This window comes from Onychostoma macrolepis, chromosome 24 (assembly GCF_012432095.1).
Source record: "Onychostoma macrolepis isolate SWU-2019 chromosome 24, ASM1243209v1, whole genome shotgun sequence".
In the NCBI taxonomy this organism is placed as follows: domain Eukaryota; kingdom Metazoa; phylum Chordata; class Actinopteri; order Cypriniformes; family Cyprinidae; genus Onychostoma; species Onychostoma macrolepis.
In genome coordinates this window covers 1,337,074-1,361,044 of record NC_081178.1, presented here as the reverse complement: position 1 = coordinate 1,361,044, position 23,971 = coordinate 1,337,074, and the positions used below count along the sequence as shown (strand labels likewise).

The 23,971-nt window shown below is 41.0% G+C and overlaps 1 pseudogene; it reads right to left on the bottom strand.

Moving 5' to 3' along the window:
• Positions 1-2,644: 2,644 nt before the first annotated feature.
• LOC131532808 (E3 ubiquitin/ISG15 ligase TRIM25-like) lies at positions 2,645-23,968 on the bottom strand (annotated as a pseudogene).
• Positions 23,969-23,971: the final 3 nt, after the last annotated feature.

Sequence of the window (23,971 nt, the reverse complement as noted above, 5' to 3'; positions counted from 1 at the left end):
CTACACTTCAGCTTCTCTTTCCCTGAATTTAAGTGATTCCTGTTTCCTGGTTCTGAGTGACGTGTGTAAAACAGGTTTGTCTGTGATTCTGTTAAGCAGGTTCCTCATTCCTGCTCCTGCAGACCCTCATTCCTCAGTTTAGTTTTGACACACCTGTGTGTTATTAAAGTAAATTTAAAGACCTTTACTAGTTGATCAAGGTGCATTTAAAGGGTTAGTTTACCCAAAAATGAAATGTCTGTCATTTATTACTCAACCTTATGTCGTTCCAAACCCGTAAGACCTTCGTTCATCTTCAGAACACAAATTAAAATATTTTTTTTATAAAATTTGAGAGCTCTCTGACCCTCCATAGACAGCAACGCAACTGCAGTGTTCCCAGACCCAGAAACGTAGAAAGAACATCGGTAAAATAGTCCATGTGACATCATTGCTGATTACATTGTTTACGTTCAGTGGATACTCTCCAAAATGGCAGAAGACGGCAACTTCTTCACAAAAAGTATTCTCGTAGCTTTGTAAATTTATGGTTGAACCCCTGATCTCACATGGATTATTTTACCGATGCCCTTGCTGCGTTTCTGCACCTGTTAACATTGCAGTTGTGTTGCTGTCTACGGAGGGTCAGAGAGCTCTCAGATTTTATCAAAAATATCTTAATTTGTGTTCTGAAGATTAACGAAGGTCTTACGGGTTTGGAACGACATGAGGGTGAGTAATTAATGAACTAACCGCTACTTTTTATACAGTACATCCTTAAAACATGTTACTGGAATCAATTTCATACTTAGTTCACATAAACTGACATAACCATATCAGACTGTTTCTATAAGCTTCATAAGAATTAAACGTTTGACAAAGCGTCCATATAAGCAATAAACGTATTAAGCAAAGTACCATTCGTTTGAACTGAATACTACAGCTAGCTCTATGTAATACAAAATAAACACTTACATTTGATGAGTATAACAAATATTTTTAACCAACACTGTAATCATACAAAACTAAATAATTAGTAAAACCGCTTTTGTAAACTTTAATACAAAAAACAAAACTTAACATTAGTATGGGATTTCAGCACGCTGGAGAATTTTTGTTAACTTTGAAGTTAATATATAACACACCCGGGCCGTTAACAGCCGTTAAGACGAGCGGATACAATCACCACTATTAATTGACTCTTAAACCGCACATTACCTCACTTAACTGGTAGATACACTTGAGTAACACGTTATCTTGACATTATATATACATTGTGACAGGATTTACACACCTATTTCAAATAAATAATGAGACGGACAAAGTTGAGTTGCTCTAGTAATGACAGTCTCTTCCTTGCTGCTCACCGTTACCATGACAACCCTGGACCACACACCATCCCCCATACTGTCCACTCAGGATATTTCATATCACAAGTTAGTTATAGCAATATTATAGAAAATCATCAACAAAGATAGACAGATATAACATGCATAAATACATTAATATAATCAATTGTACAGAATAAACATACACTTTCAGGGTGTCACACAATCTTCATTTTCCACCAAGGTTCACGCTACCAAAACTATCTTCTTCCATAACAAGATCAACAGCGCATCAGATATGAAAATTCTTCAAAGCATTCAATACTCTCCTTTGTCCCCCTTCACCACCTCCCACACCCTCTTTAACTGCTGATGATTTTGCTAATGACTTCACTGACAAAACCACATGCTTCAGCAGTCAGTTCTCTGCTCCACTCACCCAGGAACTCACAGCAAACACTCACACAGCTGATCATCTTCTCTCCTCTTACAGAAGATAAAGTCTCTAAACGTATCCTCTGCAGCCACCCTGTCCTCTCTAGACCCAATCCCCTCACATCTCCTACAAGCTATTTCTGCTGCACTTATGCGTCTACATCCCCTCCAGAAGCCTGAGGTTGGTAAATGAACGGTGGCTCGTGGTCCCATCGCAGAGAGGCACAAAATCACTCTCCAGGACGTTTTCTGTCACCGTACCCTGTTGGTGGAACGATCTACCAAACTCCATCCGGAGAGTCGGATCCCTCACAATCTTCAAGAGACAACTGAAAACTCATCTCTTTCACTTTTTCTATGCTATTACTTTCCTTTAATATCTTCCTGTCCTAGCTTTTATTGTTTTGAACGATGACTGAAAACTTGTATAACGGGGCACTTCTCGTGTTCATTGCCATCTTATGATGAATCGCTTGTTTTCCTCAACTGTAAGCCGCTTTGGATAAAAGCATCTGCCAAATTAATAAATGTAAATGTACCAAATTTTTGGAATCTAATTACGTAATCCAGATTACATGTCACCAGTCACAACCCAGTACTGCTAATAGGTCAGCTGACCTGCTACTCCAGCCATGAGGTGACTACTGAACTACTGAACACACACATGTTGGGTTTCCATGTTTTGTGGAGAAATTACATAGAATTAATGGTTTTTATACTGTACAAACTATATTTTCTATCCCCTTACACAAACCTTTCCACTAACCCTAAATGTAAAAAATGACTGGTATTAGTATCCTTGTTGGGGCATTTGGGACATAGTTAACAATTAAATGCATGACAATAAAAACAGCAGCTTGTGACACCAAGAGACAGAAGAACACAAAACACTGAAAGAGGCAACGAAAATTATTTATTGATCGTGATCATTTGACTTTAATTTTGATAGTAATAATACAAATGATTGATGTGATAATACACTAAACTCAGTGAAAAAATAAAAGGCTGAGAAAAGCACAGATATACATTGTCACTCAGTATGACTCACTCACACACACACACACACACACTTATTCTGACGTTATTCTGAGTTCAGCTGCAGTTTTAATGTAATGAAGAGAAGAGACTCTATAACATCTCACTGTTACTGATTTATCATGCAGCTCAAAGCAAGGTTATTATAGTTTTGAATTTTTTAATTTTAATATCGTTTTCAAATTTGCTATAAAATTCAGTTTAGTTTTTATTAGTTTCATGAATATGTTTTTGTTAGTTTTAGTTTAGTTTTTATTTTGTGAATACATTTTTATTTATTTTTTATATAGTTTAGTTTCAGTTTTAATTAAAGTTTAGCAGAATTAACAGATCACTTCCAGAGCGCAGGTCAAAGAAAGACGTAGTCTAGCGACACAAAATGAATGCATGCTGAGATTGATTAGATGGTAAAAGTATACAAATATACACCAAAGGAAGCAGTCAAGCCTTTTTAATCTACACAAGTTGCGCTTAATATCATATCTAATGATGTGTGTTGAGATATTTAATATCAAAATAAATGTAGCCTAATTTGGATATATTAGATGTCTTTTTTCTTATTTAACCATAATTATGTTATTGTAACTGTCGTGTCTTGTTCACTTTTCCGTGAACAGCTGCGCATAATTCATAACTGGGGCTAATGAAATTCAATAATGACGGCAATCGCATTTAACAGTAAAGGCTCATATTTGAATATGTTTTTAATTTATGAAGAATTATAAGCGTGTGTATGATGTGATTTAACCTATGCACATTTGTTCGAAAGCCAGAGCGATCACAAGATGCTACACAAAAGCAGTGTTGGGCTAGTTACTCAAATAATGTAATATATTACTCATTACTAGTTACTCCTTTCAAAAGTAATATTGTTACTTTACTTATTACTTTCTGGCAACAGTAATTAGTTACACTACTAGTTACATTACTTTTTCTTCACGCCCCACAGAAGTTGTAACTGTGTATCTTCCAGATAAAATTCTTCTAGAATGTTACTAACAACATATTTCTGCCTGATTAACAGTGGCATTCAAGAAGAAGTGTGGTATTAATCTCATTAATTGTCATGTGTAGCTTGAATTGGAATTTCTCCGTTACACATATATGATTATATTTCATTATGTATTTTATCACATAAGTTTGTAAGAAACTGTTTAATTTTCCTCAAAAGATTTTTAATTATAGTAGTGTAATGTGCCACATGCAGATCAGAGGTATGTAATGCCAGAGTAAAGTAAAGTCGCAACTTACACATCAGTGTTCAGATCATCTTTTTTCCTGACAAAATCAATATAATGCAATATTTCTATTGAAGTCATGAAAATTATGAAAATAAATCTAGGAATTATTTGATTGTTGGATTTTAAATCAGCGGGGTTGAGGCATCAAAAGTAACTAAGTAACTAAGCTGTTTTATGGAAAGTAACTGTAATATTATTACTGAAATCTTATTAGTAATTAGTTACACTACTAGTTACTGCAAAAAGTAATAATATTACAGTAATTAAGTTACTAGTAACTAGTTACTGCCCAACACTGGGCAAAAGTTAGGCTATTGCAAAGGATGCGCGTTATTTTTCTGTTAATTATCATGTTGCGCTGCGAGTCTGTTTTTCTTCAAAGCACCAACTTAGAATGCATAACAGAATTGGTGTTCTGTTAAGTTATGCTGGTGAACGTTTACCAAACAGGACCCGTGCAGGACTCTGCTTTACTTTGCGTCTCTGATGCGCCATTTACAGGTATTTCCCTAAACCGCCACACAGCTCATATATTTTTCAGCCAAGGGGTGAGAGATTACGAAAACGATTATTTATTTTTATAATTTTGATTTATTTCAGTTTTTCAATAACTGTTGTTAGTTTCGTTTAGTTTCGTTAAGTTTTTCAATTATTTTGGCATTTTTATTTTATTTTATTTCAGTTTACGAAATTGTTTTTTCATCAATCGTTTTCGTAATAGTTTTAGTCTTCTTTTACGAAAATAACCTTGGCTCAAAGCATTATGAGTAGAATCTCTTGTCAGTCTATTCTGATTCATCAAATTAGTTTCACTGATCCAGACCAAACATTAAACCCCGGATAGAGCTCCTGAGTGAATGTGGTCTGGACTGTGTGGATGAGGCTCATTGTGTCAGAGACGCTGTAGAAGGACAGAGTTCCTGCACCGTGATCCACAAACACTCCTATTCTACTGCTGATGGACTCTACAGAGACACCAGTCCATATGCGATTGTGTCCAAATGAGTAGCTGGAGGGAGAGCAGTCCAAACACCAGGACTGATCATTATATCCAAACAAACACTCATCACCTCCCTTCCTGCTGATGCTCTTATATGACACTGATATATACACACGTCCACTCCACTCCAGCTCCCAGTAACAACGTCCACACACACTCTCTCTACACAACACCTGATGCCAACCATCAAATCTGTCTGGATGATCAGGATCAGGATACGACTGGACTGTGCCAGTGTTAATAATCACTCTGTTGCTCTCAGACAAAAAGAGGTTCACTGTGTTCAGATCCAGAGTGAGCTGATGGGAATCTGATGGAGATAAAACACATCAGAATCAGGAATTATGAATCTGTTTAATATTTTCATGTAGCTGAACTCGTCGTGTTTAGTGTATCATCAGTGTCTCAGTACATATGACCAGATATCCTGTGCAAATCATAATTTACATCATCAGTTATAAAACTCTTCTTTCACCTTCTACAGAAGAACATGAACACACTCAGTGAATTTTTCTGCTTGTTTTCTTACTGACTTACATTGTAGGAAGCCGTTCCTGGTCCTGGGAACACTGTTGGTGAATGTGACTGTGGAAATCAACAGACATGAACATGTGATTCTTATGATCCTGCATTCATTCCTAAGACATTTCTAATGTGATGTTCTCCATGATATGAGATGATGATGGACTCGTTTCTGAGAGCAGATGAATCTCCAGGACTTTACCTCTGTCTGAGATCTTCTTGAGCTCCTCTTTGCAGAAATCCTCCAGTTTGTCTCTCAGCTGATGGAAAGATTCTCTCAGGTCATCAAAAGAGATGAGATAAATGATGGGATTGTCATTTACGTCTGTAGATTCAGGAGGTGCTGAGAGAGACTGGAAACTCTACAGAAAACACAAATCAAAATTCATCAGCTCCACATGTGGTCGCCGTTTATACAAGTGATTTAAATGGAAAGAAAATTTCTGACATGAGAGCCATTTGAGTAGAGCTTCAATGAAGGCTACTATTAAACTACTATATGGATACAGAATGTAATGTATATTGGGCCGAATATTTGCTAGTCCCCATAATACCTGTACATAATACAATTCATTTAAGGCCATTTCAGTCATTTTAGGCCAAAAAAAAAAAAAAAGTCCTGATGGGGACTGATTTCTAATATATTGCCTCAATGTTTGGGGTCTTCATTCATCAGTATCTACAGGCACATATAAATACATTTTATCAGGTTTGAGAATCACCTGATCCAATTTTGGTTAACGTTACTCAGAATTGGAACTATCATGTTCACTGATTTCACCATGACGTAATAAATCAGAAGGACAAATTAGGTATAAAGTTTATATGTTAGTGAAGTTTTGAACTGTTGGTGGTGCTAGTGGTGTATGACAGCTAAATATATCTTCCTGAAGAAAGAGCTCAGAGAAATGATTCCTAAGAGATTTTCACAGCTGAAAGCCATTTGTAAGCGGCATCTCTATCAAAAGAAGATGATGAGATGAGAGTCTGACTGATGATTATATAATAATACACTCATGAAATGTTTCTCTGTGAGTCTCGTGTCACAGCAGGATCTGCTCAAGTCCACTATGACCCTGTTCTTCTAGATCTCTGTTACCTGCAGGAACTGGATGTGATCCTGTGTGTGTGAAAGCTGCTCCAGCTCAGCGTCTCTCCTCCTCAGATCATTGATCTCCTGCTCCAGTCGCTCCAGTTGTTCTTCAGCTGGACTCACTGCTTGCTTTTCCTGATCTCTGATCAGCTGTATCCGCTCAGAGCGGCTTCTCTCAATGGAGCGGATGAGCTCAGTAAAGATCCTCTCACTGTCCTCCACTGCTGTCTGTGCAGAGCGCTGTTAGGACACACAGTGATTCAGGCTTCAGTGAGTCTGAACTGAGACGGAGACAAACTTCTCTTCTTCTCCAGACTCACCTTATGAGCCTCCACAGCCTCTCTCAGCTGATGAAGATCTTTCTCTCTCTGCTGGATTCTCTGCTGGAACGTCATCTGCTTCTCCTCCAGCTGCTTCTGCAGGACAAACAGATGATAGTAAGAAAACTACTGGCACTAAATCATCATGCGAACAGATGAGTCCAGTAAAATTGGAGCTGATGGCTGTAGATTCAAACTCCTAAAGTGATGATCATTTGCTACCATCGTACATGAATTAACATCAAGATTAAAGCCTGTTTCACACTACAAGCGTATTATAAAAGTGAAACTGGCACAGACGTAGAGTTTCAAACTGAAAGTGTTTCTGCATCATTAATCTGTGGCTCTACACAGAAAATAAAGGAACTGTTGGATCATTACACTTAGTATTAACTTGATCGCTAGTTTTAAATACCTGTTTCTCTGTCCTCTGGTCTGCAGCTGATACAGTGTCGTGGTTTTTATGTTCATCCATCATACACAGCACACATATACATTTCTGGTCAGTGAGACAGAAAACCTCGAGGAGCTTCTCATGTTTCTGGCAGATCATCTCCTGCAGTCGTCCAGTGGCATCGATCACTTTGTGTGGCTTACGTGAATTAAATTCCTCATGATGGTCAAAATGAGTTTGACAGTAAGATTCCTGACACACCAGACAGGACTTGACGGCTTTGGATTTTCTTCCAGTACAGACGTCACATTGCACATCTCCTGCGTCACAGTCAGCAGGTAGTTTGGTCTTCTTCAGTTTCTCCACCAGTTTAGTCAGCATGGTGTTTGTAGCTAAAGCAGGTCTTGGACTGATGGTCTGTCTGCACTGAGGGCAGCTGTAGACTCTCGTCTGATCCTCCTGATCCCAGAAGCCTGTAATACAGCTCTTACAGTAACTGTGTCCACACTGGATGGTCACTGGATCCTTCAGGAGATCCACACACAGTGGACATGTGAACTCATCCTGAGAAAACCTGGCTTCTGCCATTTTACTGCATGAATACAGAGACACAAACACACAACAGCTCGACTGCACTTCAGTTCCTCTTTCCCCGAACTCATGTGATTCCTGGTTCTGTGTTTGAGTGACGTGTGTAAAGCAGGTTCAGTGCCACTGGAAGGCAAGCCTGCAGCCTTTAGTAAAAAAAAAACCGAAAAACGTAAGAAGTGTCTTCAGCTCACCAAGCCTGCATTTATTTGATCCAAAGTACAGCAAAAACAGTACATTATATTTATTATAATATATAGGCCTACATATTGTTACTATTCAAAATAAATAAAGCCCCCACTAAAATTAATAAATAAATTAGTGAGCATGTTGATAGGCTTATCAGGAGCAACTATATTATTACATTAGCAATCACCAATATTGCCCACGTGATTTTATAACAGATGCACACATGCTTTGCATGTATTATCATACAATACAAAAACAACATTTTATAACTGAGAAACTAAATTATTATTGTTAAGCTTATTATAAACATGTTTGAGCAGGTATTTGCAAACAGAGTAGGCTACTTCACAGTAAAGATTGGTCTAAACTTTCTTAGACATTACTTTTATATCATTGTTTATAGAACATATAACTATCCTCACGTCGTGCAACATTTAAATGCAATGAAAGGTTGCCTATCATATTTCAAAATGTTGCATTCGATTTAACACATTTTATTCTGGAGTTATAGTTTGGGAAAAGTTCAACTAGTAAATGCGTTCAACTTTGTCACAACAACACATTATCGAATGCCAATAAGAAACATTACTTACTCTGTATAAAATATCTCCTCCTCCGCCGGCTCCAGCTGCGCTCGCGTTCGGTTTGTGAGGTAAACAAAGCTTTTTCCTCTCAGCGTGTCTTCTGGGGGTAAATACAAGGCTTATTCCTCACAGCGTGTTCTTCCAAAACTGAAAAGTATTTATACTTAAATATTTGTTTTCGGTAAGACTTACTTCATTTAAGAGCAGACATGTCAAGCTTTCTATAGATATATTTCTGATACAGTGTCATGGTTTTTATGTTCGTCCATCATACACAGCACACATATAGATTTCTGGTCAGTGCGACAGAAAACCTCTAGGATCTTCTCATGTTTCTGGCAGATCATCTCCTGCAGTCGTCCAGTGGCATCGATCACGTCGTGTGGCTTACGCAGGGCTCTCAAGTTATAGCGAAAGTTTGGAGTGAGATTAGGGGAGGGGCCACACAAAGGGGAGGGGCAAGTCAAAGGGGAGGAGCAACTCAAATATTTGCAGCACCCAAGTTTTTGACCTATTGTTCATTATTGACCAGCACGAATAGAAGTTATAACATTTGGTAAATCTGATGAAAGACAAATTCATTCTAATAAAATAAAAAGATATATGTATTTAAAAATACAAATGTATCAAATAAAAATAAATTTTGCCCCAAACGAGCCAACTGAACAGCAGTACTCAATGTACATACAATACTTACCCTGAGCATGTACAAGTGCATCTCAATAAATTAAAGTGTGTGATGGGAATCAGCTGTGTGATCAGTGCAATCAGCTGTGTGTGTGTAGTCAGTGCAATGGATGATGGGAATTGTAGTCTGGGGGTGACATGCAACAGTTAGTGTAGTGCAAGAGTCAATGTGGTGAGCGAGTGACCTCTGGTGGTGAGTGAACGGAAGTTCATAGGCCGGATTTGTGACACAAAGTCTTCCAGGTTTGAAATATTTTTGTCCAGACTTCCAGAATCATCAATTACTGAAGGCCATTGGATATGATGAAGACAGTGTTTCACAGCTACGCATCACCAGTGTTTAGCACGGGCGTAAATATCATCTAAAAGTAGGGACAATATACATAAAGTGCAATTTTTGAAGAGGACACAAAGATGTTTTGCCTTAAGGCCAAATTGCCTTAATATGGGGACTTTTTGTACATACTTGGTGTTTTGGTGCACTGAAGAATTATGTTATGACCGTTTTTCTTTTCTTTGTCATTTTATCTAGCCAACAACACAAAACAATAGTTGTTTAAATATGATTTAGGTTCATAGGTTCATCATGCTTATATTATAATTATTAAATTATTGTTATTATCCTCTACTTAGATATTGAACTGCAGCAATCCCACTGATTTGCCACTTAATATCATATTGAGCAAAACAGTGGGTCTACAATATTAGCCTAATATCAGTTCACAGGCTTATCGCTGTGTTAGTTGTAGTGGGTGACTTACTCTCCAACAAGTTACGGTATTAAACAAGTTACCAAACAGTCTAGGTAACGTTAAAATCACTAAATAGTGGACTCGTGGAAAAATATAGGCCTATTGGTTATCATCTTTTTTTTTTTTTTCAAGACTAATGTATTAATGACTCAGCATCATCTGTATTAAACAGAAAAGAATCGCTTCATTCGATGTTCAAAGTTAATACAATTATTTGTTTTATACATGGTTTAATTGTTTGAGAGGCCCCCCCCCCCATGTAATCAGTTACTACCCAGCTCTGCTGCTATGTCAGCTGACCTGCCACCCCAGACTGTGAGGCAACTAATGAAGGAACACACACACACACACACAAATAAACATGCGTTTCATAGTTAACAACTAAATGCATGAAAATAAAAACAGCGGCTCATGACACTGGAAGACAAAAAAAAAAAAAACACTGAAAAGGGCCGGAGCTACATTAAAAACTAAATGATTGATTTCAATCAACACAAACAGAGGTTGAGAAAAGCACAGAAACACATCGTCACTAAGCAGGACTCACACACACACACACTGATCTTACTGTATATATGATGATTTATTACATTTATTCAGACATGTTATTTCAGTGACAGAATTTTATCTGCAGTATTAATGTTATTAAGAGAAAAGAAGAGACTCTATAACATCTCACTGTTACAGATTATCATGCATCTCAAAGCATTATGGGTAGAATCTCTCATCAGTCTATTCTGATTCATCAACATAGTTTCACTGATTATCTCCTAGAAACCAAAAACCCAGGATAGAGCGGCTGAGTGAATGTGGTCTGGACTGTGTGGATGAGGCTCATTGTGTCAGAGACGCTGTAGAAGGACAGAGTTCCTGCACTGTGATCCACAAACACTCCTATTCTACTGCTGATGGACTTTACAGGGAGAACAGTCACCACGTTATTGTGTCTGAATAAGTATCTGGGGGGATTGAAGTGCAAACTCCAGGACTGATTGTTATGTCCAAACAAACACTCATTACCTCCCTTCCTGCTGATGCTCTTATATGACACTGATATACGCACACCATGTTCATCTCCACTCCACTCCAGCTCCCAGTAACAGCGTCCACACACACTCTCTCTACACAACACCTGAAGATAATGATCAAATCTGTCTGGATGATCAGGATACGGCTGGACTGTGTCAGTGTAAGTAATCACTCTGTTGTTCTCAGACAGACGTAGGCGTTTATTCACTGTGTTCAGATCCAGAGTGAGCTGATGGGAATCTGATGGAGAGAAAACACATCAGAATCTGGAATTATGAACCTGTTTGACCTTTTCATGTAGCTGAACTCTTCATGTTCAGTGTATCATCAGTGTCTCAGTACAGATGACCAGATATCAACATTTACATCATCAATTATAAAACTCTTCTTTCACCTTCTACAGGAAGAACATGAACACACTCAGTGAGTTTTTCTGCTTGTTTTCTTACTGACTTACATTGTAGGAAGTCATTCCTGGTCCAGAGATCATTGTTGGTGAATGTGACTGTGGAAATCAACAGACATGAACATGTGATTCTCATGATCCTGCATTCATTCCTAAGACATTTCTAATATGATGTTCTCCATGATATGAGATGATGATGGACTGGTTTCTGAGAGCAGATGAATCTCCAGGACTTTACCTCTGTCTGAGATCTTCTTGAGCTCCTCTTTGCAGAAATCCTCCAGTTTGTCTCTCAGCTGATGAGCAGATTCTGTCAGGCCATCAAAAGAGAAGAGAGAACTGATGAGATTGTCTGTAGATTCAGGAGGTGCTGAGAGAGACTGGAAACTCTACAGAAAACACAAATCAAAATTCATCATCTCAACACGTGGACGCTGCTTATACAAGTGATTTAAATGGAAAGAAAACTTCTGACATGAGTCCTATTTGAGCGACAGACAGGGTAATAATATTTAATATTTCCAAGTAATTTCTCCCAATCATTCATTCATGACCTACATGTCTACTGACATTTCAACTCGTTGGTTTCTGAAATGAGTGAGAGAGATGTGGCTGCAAAAACGATCAAACATCTTGTTTATATTTCCGTGTTCAGTGTGCAGGACAATATGAATGTTTCTAGACTACAGCTTCAATGAAGGGTAGTATTAAACTACTATATGGATACTAAATATAATATTTATTGGGCTGAATATTTGCTAGTCCCCATAATACCTGATTTCACCAGTAGCCTAGATTAGATTTAAATACATACATTATTTTACTGGATATGCACTTTCTAAGTATTTTTATTGAATGCAATTGCGACCAAAAACATAAATTGGCCAAAAAAAAAAAAAAAAAAGAGAGAGAGAGCAAAAACAGAATTGGTAGGCTACTAGTGGTAAACGTTTACTGATTTCACCATTACATAAAAAATCAGGGGATAAAATGGGGTAAAAATTAAAAAAGGTAGTGAAGTTTTGAACTGTTGATGGCACTAGTGGTGTTTGACAGCTAAATATATCTTCCCGAAGAAAGAGCACAGAGAAATGATTCCTAAGAGATTTTCAGAGCTAAAAGCTGGCGTCTTTTTCAAAAGACACTCATGAAATGTTTCTCTGTGAGTCCCGTGTCACAGCAGAATCTGGCTCAAGTCCACTATGATCCTGTTCTTCTAGATCTCTGTTACCTGCAGGAACTGGATGTGATCCTGTGTGTGTGAAAGCTGCTCCAGCTCAGCGTCTCTCCTCCTCAGATCATTGATCTCCTGCTCCAGTCGCTCCAGTCGTTCTTCAGCTGGACTCACTGCTTGCTTTTCCTGATCTCTGATCAGCCGTATCAGCTCAAAGCGGCTTCTCTCAATGGAGCGGATGAGCTCAGTAAAGATCCTCTCACTGTCCTCCACTGCTGTCTGTGCAGAGCGCTGTTAGGACACACGGTGATTCAGGCTTCAGTGAGTCTGAACTGAGACTGACAAAATTCTCTTCTTCTCCAGACTCACCTTATGAGACTCCACAGCCTCTCTCAGCTGCTGAAGATCTTTTTCTCTCTGCTGGATTCTCTGCTGGAACGTCTTCTGCGTCTGTTACACATTTAGAAAGGAACCGGCGTCATTTCTGGTGTAACACATTTAATGAGATTGGTTGCATGTAAATCTGCAAGAAAAGATATGACAGTATAAAGTCAATCACATATGGAGCATCTCAATTCTGTGTGTTATCTATCTGCTCACGTCGCATTAACTACTGTATTACGTGTTCTTGAGCAGACCTTAGCGAGAGCTCCCCCTAGTGGTCTGGATCATTCATGCCACTGTGTACACATGAAAAGATGTGCCATTCCTGCAGATATTAAAGTATATAAGCAGGAGCCCAAGACCCACTCCAAGCACTTTCAGACATTTAGCCTGGGAAGATTACCACGTCTGTAAGAAATATATATATAAAACTCAAATTGTAAATGGGGGTCTTCCATTTATGTCTTTTCTTTACACTAGTGCCACACACTCCCCAACAAAACTAAATGTCTCCTGACATTTCAACCATAGCTTGAAACACATTCAATAGCTTCTTACAGGAGTCTTTAACAACTCTCCACTATGCTCCACGGTCTCCACAACTGAACGGGAGAGGCAGGTAACTGTTTCAAATCTACCGAGCAGTCCCTTTGAACCAGAGAAGGTTGGCCTAAAGTATCATATGTGAATACCACTGATTTCTGTCTCTGTCTCTTTGGATAAAGTCTCACAGGTTTAGGAGAGTCCATCTTAAACTCACTGTCTGACACAGCATTGTCACTGTCAATGTCATTATTTGAGCTGTGACCAGCCTCTCTTACCGCACCATTTTGAAGGGGCAAATCCTCTTCGCTCTGAAGGGGCAAATCCTCTTCGCTCTGAAGGTTCTCTCGAGGCTTGAAAGGTGGTGCTCTTGGGTTGAGAGGCATGCAATCCTCCTCTTGCCACTGACAGGTTAGTACATACTCTTCCTCCGAGTCGCTATCGGAATTTACTGGAAACCTTCTTTTGTCTGTGTTTGTCTTATCCCCTTTGGATGTGTTCCGAGTGTGTTGTGAGCGAAGTTGGTCAGGTTTCTCTATTTCAAGGGGTAGAAAGTCACACGGCAGGAGAAGATTTCGGTGAATGACACGGCTTTTCCCCTTTCCGCTTTCAGGTCTCACCTCATATACAGGACTTTCAGTGTGTTTCCTCTCCTTGACCACATGCACCTGATCTTCCCAATATGACCGTATCTTCCCTGTACCTCCTCTAGGTGTCAAATTGCGGATTAGGACTCTGTCACCAGGCTGAAGATCTCTCCCCTGAATCTTCTGATCGTAGTGAGCTTTCCCACGGGCGGCTAGTTTTGAAGCGGCCGTTGATGCAATTCGGTACGCCTCACTCATCCTTTCCTTCCAACGAGACACATAGTCCTGGTAAGTGCCACACACTTCATCTGTCTTCAGGTTGAAGAGAATGTCAATTGGTAAACGAGGAGATCTTCCATACAACAAGTAGTACGGGGAAAATCCTGTGGCTTCACTCCTTGTGCAATTGTAGGCGTGAACCACTTTGGCCAAAGAATTCTTCCAGTCTGCTTTCTCCTCGTCCGCGAGTGTCCGGAGCATGGACAATAGCGTGCGATTGAATCGCTCCACTTGTCCATTGCCTTGTGGATGGTAGGGAGTTGTGTGAGACCCGCAGATCCCACACAGTTCTTTCAGTTTTCTCAGCAATTTATTGTCAAATTCTTTGCCCATGTCATGATGGATTTTACAGGGAAAGCCGAACTTTAAAGCAAAGTCATTGAAAAGCTTCTCTGCAACTGTCTTTGCAGATTTATCTTTGGTTGCATAAGCCTGTGCGAATCTAGTAAAGTGATCCATCACCACGAGAATATATTCGAAACCTTGCTTGCAGGTGTCCAAATGAAGGAAGTCTATCGAGACCATTTCGAATGGATGTGTGGTGTGAATTGGGGTTAAAGGTGCTCGAGTTTGTCTGACTGGCTGTTTCTTTTTCAGACATTCACATACCTTGGTGACAAAGTGCTCTACATCCTTCTGCATTCTTGGCCAGTAGAAGCGCTCTCGAATGAGGCAAAGGGTTCTCTCCACACCCAGATGACCCATCTTTTGGTGTAGTTCAGTTAGAATCAGGGAGTGGTAAGACTTCGGCAAGAGCAACTGTTCCCTTTGCCTGGTTTTCCTACACAGTACTCCGTCTTCACCCACACAAAGTTTGGACCATTGTTTCAACAGCGTTGCCACATCAGGATGTTCCGCTTTCACTGCCCCTCTACTTGGCCGTTGATCTTTTTCCTTGTATTTCAGGACTTCCCCAATAATACTGTCATTCTCTTGAGCTTTTCGAATCTGGGCTGGGGTCAGTGGTGGACCCAGGTCACCCTGGTCACTCTCTCTCACGAGACTCAAGGCATTTAAGTGAAACAACCCTGTTCCTTGTGAGGGATTTTCACACTCCACCATCACTCCCTCCACCGAAGCTCGCAGGACGTCTAGCTGCATTTGTTCTGTGCACTGCTCCATAAACTTGTCGATGTCCAACGGCATGCGTGACAGACCGTCCGCATCAGCATTACTTTTACCCGGCCGGTATTTTATGGAAAAGTTAAAGTCGGCGAGCTGCGCAACCCATCTGTGCCCAGTGGCATTCAGTTTGGCGGTGGTGAGCACATATGTAAGAGGATTGTTATCAGTGTAGACAACAAAGGATGGTGCGTAGTACAAGTAATGACGGAAACACTCGCAAACAGCCCACTTCAACGCCAGAAATTCAAGCTTCCCAGAATGCATGTGATAATTTTTCTCTGGGGCGCTCAGTGTTCTGGACCCGTAAGCTATCACTACCATCTTCCCATTCTGGCGTTGATACAATACTGCACCCAATCCTTCCTGGGATGCATCGCAGTGTAGCACGAAGGACTGAGTAAAATCTGGGAAACCCAGGATTGGCGGTTTTGCGAGGTGATCTATCAGGTTGCTAAGTATTGCCTGATGGGTCTGTGTCCACTCAATGGGTGTCCGTGACACCAAATTGCCTTCTTTCCTCTTCCGGGTGGAATTTTCTTTCATCCTGACCATTTCTGATCCACTTGAACCCTTTTCCCTCGCTGTCAGTAGCTGGTAAAGTGGCTGGGCGATGCGTGAAAAGTTGGGGATATAAGAACGGTAATAGGACAGGAATCCTAACATCTTCCTTAGGTCACCAACTGTGGACAACATCCTTTCCTTCAAGGCCTGCACTGGGGCAATCTCCGCTGGGTCCATCGTATAACCTTCACCAGACACCATTTTCCCCAGAAACCTCACTTTGCGTTTAAAGAGCTCACATTTTTTGGGGTTGAGCTTTACACCATGCTCTTTGTAGCGCTGGAGCACCAAGCGCACATGAGCCAAATGATCTTCAAAACTGCTGCTATGGACCAAGTTGTCATCCAGGTAGGGTTGGCATATTGTGTCCCTGAGGCCTAACAAGCAGCTTTCCATACTTCGTTGGAACTCGGCTGGTGCCGAACTCAACCCAAATGGAATGCGTTTCCATTGGTATAGCCCCCATGGGGTTATGAAAGCTGACAGCGGCTGGCTCTCCTCATCTAGGAAGCCTTGGTGGTAGGCCTTCCCCTGGTCCAAGACAGAAAACCACGTGCTTCCACTCAATGCGTCCAGCATGTCTTGTATCTTAGGGATTGGGTGGCGGTCAGGCACTGACTTCTGGTTTAACTCCCTGTAGTCACAGCATAACCGAAGACTGCCATCTTTTTTTCTCACACAGACTACTGGAGACGAATATGCTGACCTGGATGGAGTCACCCAACCTTTATTTAACAAGTCTTGCAAGTACTCTTTGACCTCATCATGCAAGGGCTTTGGGACTGACATATAAGTTTTCTGCACCGGCCTTGTGTCATGAAGTGTGATGTGCATCTTCAAAGATGGAATGCTACCAATGTCGTCATCGTTGTAGGCAAAAGCTTGACTCTCATCTCTCAGCACTTTTCTCACAGCTTCCTGCTGAGCCCTTGTAAGATGGTCCAGATTCACAGGGGGATCCCATGCAGACGGCGGTGATTTGCAACTTGAATTATCAGTGGTCAGTTCAGGGGCCGCCTCACACATTTGAGCTCTCTCTGCTGGAGTGTTCTCAGGTCCAGTGGGGTAGACTGCCACAGGATAAACTGTTTTCACAGACTGTAAATGACCCAAAATGTGGTTTCTCTGCAGGGTGATGTTGTGTTTTGCTGCATTTACAATTGATATTGGTATATACTTTATGTGTCTTGCAGGAATCTTCACTACTGATTCACTCAACTCTAAATCTTGAACCAGGCTTACCTCACTGGGTGAGAAGAGCAGTTCTTGGCCCTGATACTGAGACCCGACATGAGCACGGACCATTACGGTGGTAACCTGATTCGCAGGCAAGTACACCTGTTTCCTCCCGATTTTCACCACCCCCACCGTTATCTCTTGCTCCTTACTCCGGATCAATTTCATCAGTGTGTGTGCCTCACTGCGGGTGATCGAGAATGCAGAACTCATAGTGTGTAGCATTTTCTTCTCTCTATGCCCGGGCGTGTCTTCCATCTGTTTCACTATCTCTTCGATCACGTTGTACCCAATAATTGGGTCCTCGGCTACTGTTGGATCACTGGACACTAACATGGGTACTTTTAACAATGGCGCTGGGAAGGGTCCTCCATCCAGCTGGAAATTAATCTCTACCCACCCGATGAATGGAATTTCCGTGTTGTTTGCTGCCAGACCAGTCAGTGTTGCCTCTCCTAACAACTCTTCTAGGGGCTGAATGACAGTATCTGGGAGGTGTTGTCGTCGCCAAGCATCGTTCACAATGCTAGCCTGCGCCCCTGTATCCCACAGCGCCTCCATCGGCTGACCATTCAGGCGGCAGTTGACCAAGCAGCGCTTCCCAATCAGTTTAATGAGCTGTGATTCATGTCGAGGTGGGAGATACTTCACTGTACAGAGATTGGTAGTAGCTTTCACTGAGGTTGAATCAAATGCACGGGTATTTGACGCAGCCCACTGAGATGGCTGATTATTTTGTGTGCAGTTTCCAGCAATTATAGGTGACAAGGAATGGGACACTTCAGGCAGGACTACTGATGGCCCCATCTCAGCAGTCCTTGGTCGTTTCCCGACTGTGAGCTCTGTACTCTGCATCCACGAGAGAAATGGCCTGCTTGCCCACATTTGAAGCAATGTTGACAGTTTTCACCTACTTGCTCTTCCCTACACTTCTTACAGCCTCGCTGCCGTTCTTCTCTGTTCCGGGGTGAAGAAGTCTTATTATTTGCCTCCATTGCCGCTGTAATCATCTGTCTCATTTCAGCTCTCAGCTCCTCCATGAGCTTTTGAGGGTCTGGAACCTCATTACTGACCTTATGGCATTCTTTAGATTCCCTTCCTTTTACAGTTTTAATGGCCATAGCCATACTAGGCTCTTTTGCTGGCTGCACAGTCAGGGCAGGTGAGTACTCAGTTCGTGGGTCAGTGTGAAACTCATGTATGCGGGGAGGTTTACCGGCATGGAGCCTTTTCAGTTTCTCCTGCCTCTCACCGTCCAGCTTAGCAGCCTCATTCACCACTTCGATCAGCTCTTCATCCGTTGTCCTGACGTTACTGAGATATGGCTGTATCTGGAATTTCAGAGAGTCACTTATTAGTCCAGTCTCAATGGAACGCAGAAACTTACGCTGGATGGTCTCTCTACTATAGCGGTCATCATCGCCATCCTCTGCTTTCCATAGTAATTTCTCTTTCAATTCAATTGCTCTGAAGATAAAATTCTGAACTGGCTCTCTGGGTTCTTGGGATATGTTTATGAGCTGGTGGTACAGAGCAGTGGTACTGTCAACTTTGTAGTGGCCCTTTAAGATGGTGTATAATGACTGGAGCGTCAGACCACGCTTAATCTCCAACATATCTCTCAGGGGTAATCCTGGAGTGACAGCCCTGACCACTGCCTCTACTATTTCAGCCTCCGAGTGGCCCTTTTCTAATCCCACTTCCATTTGGCGAATTAGACTAGGGTAGGACAATTTTTCTTTTTGTCCACTTTCTCCTATCTGTCCCCATATCTTGAATTCTCTTCTTAGAGTCACTTCGGTCAATTTCTGAGATGGTTCAATCCTCTTATCATACCTCGTGTTACATTTAAAAGGCTTGTGACTGTCTATCATCTTTTCAGCCTTCCAGCCACTTTCCTCTTTTTGTGAGTGGCTAAGATACCTTTCTTCCAGCCCTCCTACTTGAGTTGGTTTCTCTACCATCACCTCCACATCCGTGGTGCCTTGTTTTACCTCATTCATGAATGACAATAAATCTTTTAAGCCCTGAATGACCTCACTTTCCCCCTCGTTCTCCTGCATCTCGTCCAACATGCTTTCGATTGTCTTAATGAGCCACCGTCTAGGCTTACCTGAGGACACATCGCATTTCAGGTAACGACAAACCTCTTGTAGATGGTCCTCGTCTAATTGCCAGAGTTCGGCGCTCACTTGATCATGCAGGTGCTGGCTGTTCTCCATAACTAAGATCGTCTCTGTATGAAGAGGTAGTCTTCGTCACACTGCTCTACCTCTCCTGGCTCGGCTCGCCAAAATATGTTACACATTTAGAAAGGAACCGGCGTCATTTCTGGTGTAACACATTTAATGAGATTGGTTGCATGTAAATCTGCAAGAAAAGATATGACAGTATAAAGTCAATCACATATGGAGCATCTCAATTCTGTGTGTTATCTATCTGCTCACGTCGCATTAACTACTGTATTACGTGTTCTTGAGCAGACCTTAGCGAGAGCTCCCCCTAGTGGTCTGGATCATTCATGCCACTGTGTACACATGAAAAGATGTGCCATTCCTGCAGATATTAAAGTATATAAGCAGGAGCCCAAGACCCACTCCAAGCACTTTCAGACATTTAGCCTGGGAAGATTACCACGTCTGTAAGAAATATATATATAAAACTCAAATTGTAAATGGGGGGGGGGGTCTTCCATTTATGTCTTTTCTTTACACTAGTGCCACACGTCTCCTTCAGCTGCTTCTACAGGACAAACAGATGATAGTGAATGTCACAGAAAACTACTGGCACTAAATCATCATGTGAACAGATGAATCCAGTAAAAGTGGAACTGATGACTAATGGCTGTAGGCCAGGGACGGACTGGGAGTAAAAAACAGCCCTGGATTTTCTCCCAAATAGGCCCACCACAGCTACAAACAGCCGCTACTATCACAATATTACAGCAATCCTGTCGCATTTATGGCAAATAACATCACAAAACCCATGGTGACCCTGCTGACAAAAACAATAGAAACCATCACAGAAATTCTAATGATTTCCACTATAAATACCATTACAAACATTACAAACCAATGTATTAGGCTATCATATGACCTAAAATTCTTGAAATCTACATAAAAAAGCATAACGCAAAATGTATAATATGGCAATGGTAAACATAAACCTAGAATCGCTGCTGAATGAATTGACAGATAATGTGGAGTGATAAATAACAGTGAATGTTCGGACTAGGGGTGTCCTAGGATTTTTACTATAGTGCTCATAGGCTACATGCTACATGAGAGAGGAGGGCAAAGGTAACCTAACTGTTCGCTTTTTTTCTTCTTTTAGCTTCTTCCAACCGCCTTTATCTTCACATTTTTTGCTTGCCATCATGAGCCCACTTCATGTTAGTTTCGGTTTCTTATAAACAAAAATAGATTGCATTAGGGCCCCTTTTGTTGGCCATCAATGTCACTTAATTTGAAACTTTTTCTTTGATGATGAACCAGCCAGGTCGATGGCCGTCGAATGGACATCCGTTCTGGACTTCTCCAGAACATCCAGATGGCCAGTCCGCCCCTGCTGTTGGCTCTAGAATTGATGATCCGTTACAATCATTGTACATGAATTCACATGAATTGTAAGGCCTATTTGACACTACAAGTGCAGTATGGAGTACCTCAAGGCTCAGTACTAGGGCCGTTACTTTTCACGCTTTACATGTTACCCTTGGGAGACATGGTGTTAGTTTTCACTGTTATGCTGATGATAGTCAGCTCCATATTTCTTCGCGGCCCGGTGAAACACACCAAATTGAGAAACTAACGGAATGCATAGTCAATATAAAAAACTGGATGACGAGTAATTTTTTACTGCTAAATTCTGGAAAAACAGAGGTGTTAATTATCGGACCTAAAAACCCCACATGTAATAACCTAGAACATTATCTAACACTTGATGGCTGCTCTATCAATTCTTCTTCATCAGTCAGGAACCTAGGTGTGCTGTTTGATAGCAATCTTTCATTTGAAAGTCATGTTTCTAGCATCTGTAAAACTGTGTTTTTCCATCTCAAAAACATATCTAAATTGTGACCTATGCTCTCAAAATCAAATGCAGAAATGTTAACTGAATTATTTTATGACCTCAAGGTTAGACTATTGTATTGGGTGGTTGTTCTGCACGCTTGATAAACAAACTACAGTTGGTCCAAAATGCAGCAGCTAGAGTCCTTACTAGAACCAGGAAGTATGACCATATTAGCCCGGTTCTGTCAACACTGCACTGGCTCCCTATCAAACATCGGATAGATTTTAAAATCTTGTTACCTACTTATAAAGCCCTGAATGGCTTAGCTCCTCAGTACTTGAGCGAACTCTTATCACACTATAGTCCTCCACGTCCACTTCGTTCTCACAACACGGTCTCACTCCCAACTAGTCATATATTGACGCTTGGTCAGGACCCCTTGGCGTAGCTTTTTGACACTCAAGGTACCCCTTTAGCGTCATTTTTCGACGCACAGAGTCCTCCATTGTTTTCAGTTGTTTGTCTTAATTTAATGGTTTCCATGCATTTGTATTAAATATGAATAATTTTATATAAATGTATACTTTCATTGGAGCATGTAACCCCACCCCTACCCTAAACCTACCCACTTCTGAACAATATATAACAATATATGACAAATAAAAGTACAGCCACAGGTATTTATTGCAAAAAACAACCATAAACAAGCAGAATAAACGCATTACAAACATGTCGTGTTGCATTCCAAGTCTTCTGAAGCCATACGATATCTTTATGCGAAGAAGAGAGTAAAACATAAAGGTTTAAATCGCTGAAAATGATCCCGCTCCGTTAACGCGCTCACATCTCATTCAAATGATACTCCCGTAGCATGACGCAATTGGTCACGAGACACTCAAGAGCCAATGGCATTTCACAACAGTATGACGCAATCGGTCACGAGACACACAAGAGCCAATTGCTAACGTAAGGCTTCTTCTGGTGGCATTTTTTGAATTCGCACACAGAGACAGCACACAGGAAGAGCTTTACGGCGGACGGAGATGGCGATCGCGTCTATTCCTCTCACAAATCAATCGTTTTGCATCGAAAGACTTGGAATATTATTGTTGTTTTGTTTTTTTTTATAAATTATGATGGTTGTTGTATCTGCCTGTTATATCTTGTGTTTTATTGACAAATGGTAGGTTTAGGGGCAGGGGTTGGGTTACGTGCTCATAAATGTGTAAATAGTGTAATATAAATAAAACTGTTGTGACACACCCCAACATATATGCAACAATGGCAATATTATTGCCCAATATATAATTTAATCATGACGATAAGCCTTTGCATAGGCATATTGACGCTAAGGGTTCCTTATTTAAAGCAATGGAGGACCCTGCACGTCGAAAAATTACACTAAAGGGGTACCCTGTGAGTCAAAAAGAGACGCCAAAGGGTCCTGACCAAGCGTTAATATGTGACGAGTTGGGAGTGAGACCGTGTTGGTTCTCAAAACTCTGGCCGTTTGATAATACCTACAATATCAAAATCGACTGCGGGCGGCAGATCCTATTACTATTTAGCACCCAAACTCTGGAACACTCTACCTGAGGCAGACACACTGTCAGTTTAAATCTAGATTAAAGACCCATCTCTTTAGCCTGGCTTACACATAACACATTAAAACGCTTCTATTATTCAAATCCGTTAAAGGATTGTTAGGCTGCATTAATTAGATCAACCGGAACCAGGAACACTCCCCATAACACACGATGTACTCGATGTACATATTATAAATGTGAAACTGACACAGATGTAGAGCTTTAAATTGAAAGTGTTTCTGTGTTTTGTGTAATTATGCTGCGACTTTCAGAAAATAAACAAACTATTAGATCACTATACACTGAGTATTAACTTGATCGCTAGTTTTAAATACCTGTTTCTCTGTCCTCTGGTCTGCAGCTGATACAGTGTCGTGGTTTTTATGTTCATCCATCGTACACAGCACACATATACATTTCTGATCAGTGCGACAGAAAACCTCGAGGAGCTTCTCATGTTTCTGGCAGATCATCTCCTGCAGTCGTTCAGTGGCATCGATCACTTTGTGTGGCTTACGTGAATTAAATTCCTCATGATGGTTAAAATGAGTTTGACAGTAAGATTCCAGACACATCAGACAGGACTTGACGGCTTTGTATTTTCTTCCAGTACAGACGTCACACTTCACATCTCCAGCTCCAGCGTAACAGTCAGCAGGTAGTTTGGTCTTCTTCAGTTTCTCCACCAGTTCAGCCAGCATGGTGTTTGTAGCTAAAGCAGGTCTTGAACTGAAGGTCTGTCTGCACTGAGGGCAGCTGTAGACTCTCGTCTGATCCTCCTGATCCCAGAAGCCTGTAATACAGCTCTTATTAACTGTGTCCACACTGGATGGTCACTGGATCCTTCAGGAGATCCACACACAGTGTCTCATCCTGAGAAATTCTGGCTTCTGCCATTTT